Raw genomic sequence first — 2,355 nt, forward strand, 5'->3', positions numbered from 1 at the left:
AAATCATAAAAGGCAATAGGCCATTTTGTTTGCAGAGATTTTATTTGATTCCCCACCGATAATAATTGTGTTTCATTCAAGAAGTTATTTCGTATTTAAATTTTTAATTTTCTGGTAATTTATCATGATGATTTTATGTCCAATTATTTTTAGAAAGAGATGGTTTTGTGATATAGGGTTTCAGTCTTGCAGCAAATAATCGACGTGAATTTCATGATATTTTCACTGCTTATGCTACCAAGTAACCGTCATACTGATTTCACAAATACAGGACTAGTAAGTATGCAGATTACTTCAGACTTGTATCGATTTTCAAAGTTGTCTGGAACGTTTGACCATGATTAACCAATCAGAGGCTAGAAAAAAAAAACGCGGTAGTCAAGCACTTTGGACCTGTGAGGACGAATTTGTTAAGTTTCATGAAACAGTCCCATTGTTAAAAGTTGAAGTTACAATGTAGTTTTAAAGAGCAATGTAACTGGCAGTGACACATTCCAAATATTTGTATTTTCTTTCATTCTACAAAGCCATTAAACTGTTACACAATCTTGCCACTTGAGGACGCTGTTGTCCGTTGAATATGAACCGTTAGTGAACCCACGTTGCGTGTATTGTTTTGCCGTTACGTTTGTGGACACAATTGTGAGTCCGGCACCCCTCTGTTGGTGAAACAAAATGGCAAAGTTGGTCACGGAAATAAATTGAGTCTGTCAAAAGTAATAGTAAATTAAAAAATTATGAAATACAACGGAACACCGGTCCTTCCTTATGGAATGAGCTTCCATTAATGTTAAGCAAGCCCCCTCTCTGTACACTTTTAAAAACCGTTTGATGACACATTTTTATGTCGCAATGTTCTGAAATTCCGTCCTACCATTGCCTAGTGCGCATGCGCATGCACACAAGCCGACAGTGATTTCGTGGGAAGTTTGGACCTTTTTGTCCGACCTTTCGTTTGTTCGATTAAAAGTGGGGAGTACTTAATATTTTTATTTTCCTTGAGTCATATTTGATTTTTCCATTGCCTCAAAATACGTGTGTTGAGCACATTACTCACGCATATGTATGCCACACTCGTTTGAGATCACCAGAAAAAGTTGTTTGTAAACATATCTATGCATATACATATATAAATTAAACTGTCAGGACGTCCTTCCTGCTTGCGTCTACGTGTATTTTACTAAAATATATTTTTTAATTATACCTATATGCATGTAAATAAGACGATCTGAAAGCACACGGTAGTACTTTGCTGACAAATTAGTCTCTGGTAGGAAGTTTCGCATGGGTAGGACCCTTTGACAGATCAGACTGTCAAATCAGCCTCCGGTAGGATGATTCGTACGGGTAGGATATTTTGGCAGACACTACCCCTAACCCTAACCCGACCCCTAACCTTGCCCATAACTCTAACCCTACCCCTACCCCTACCCTAAACCCTAACCCTAATCCTAACCCTACCCCTACCCCTACCCCGAAACCTAACCCTACCCATAACCCTAACCCTAACCCTAAAACTAGCCCTAACCCTACCCATAACCCTAACCCTAACCCTATCCCTATACCTATCCCTACTCCTAACCCTAACCCTAACCCAAACCCAAACCCAAACCCAAACCCTACCCCTAACCCTAACCATAAATACGGACCAAACACTGACCTTAAATATAAACCCTATTTCGAAAACCCATTGCGTTATCCAGCTGTGATGGTCGAATGGTTAACAACACTCCTTGGTGTCCAGGCGACCCTAGTTCAAATCTTACACTATTGGTATTTTTAGAGCCTCCGAACCAAACCCCTGGCCCAAACCCTAACCCAAAAAACGTAATCTCACACTGACCTTAAATATAAACGCTATTTCGAAAATCCATTGTCTTACCCAGCTGTGATGGTCGAATGGTTAACAACACTCCTTGGTGTACAGGCGACCCTAGTTCAAATCTTACACGATTGGTGTTTTTATAGACCCCTAACCCTACCACTAACCCAAACCCTAACCCTAACCCTACCCATAACCCTAACCCTAACCCTACCCCTAACCCTAACCCTACCCCTACCCCGAAACCTAACCCTACCCATAACCCTAACCCTAACCCTAAAACTAGCCCTAACCCTACCCATAACCCTCACCCTAACCCTATCCCTATACCTATCCCTACTCCTAACCCTAACCCTGACCCTAACCCTAACCCTAACCCAAACCCAAACCCAAACCCAAACCCTACCCCTAACCCTAACCATAAATACGGACCTAACACTGACCTTAAATATAAACCCTATTTCGAAAACCCATTGCGTTATCCAGCTGTGATGGTCGAATGGTTAACAACACTCCTTGGTGTCCAGGCGACC

This window comes from Idiotropiscis lumnitzeri, chromosome 1 (assembly GCF_059441095.1).
Source record: "Idiotropiscis lumnitzeri isolate Australia: NSW breed Sydney's pygmy pipehorse chromosome 1, RoL_Ilum_1.0, whole genome shotgun sequence".
In the NCBI taxonomy this organism is placed as follows: Eukaryota; Metazoa; Chordata; class Actinopteri; order Syngnathiformes; family Syngnathidae; genus Idiotropiscis; species Idiotropiscis lumnitzeri.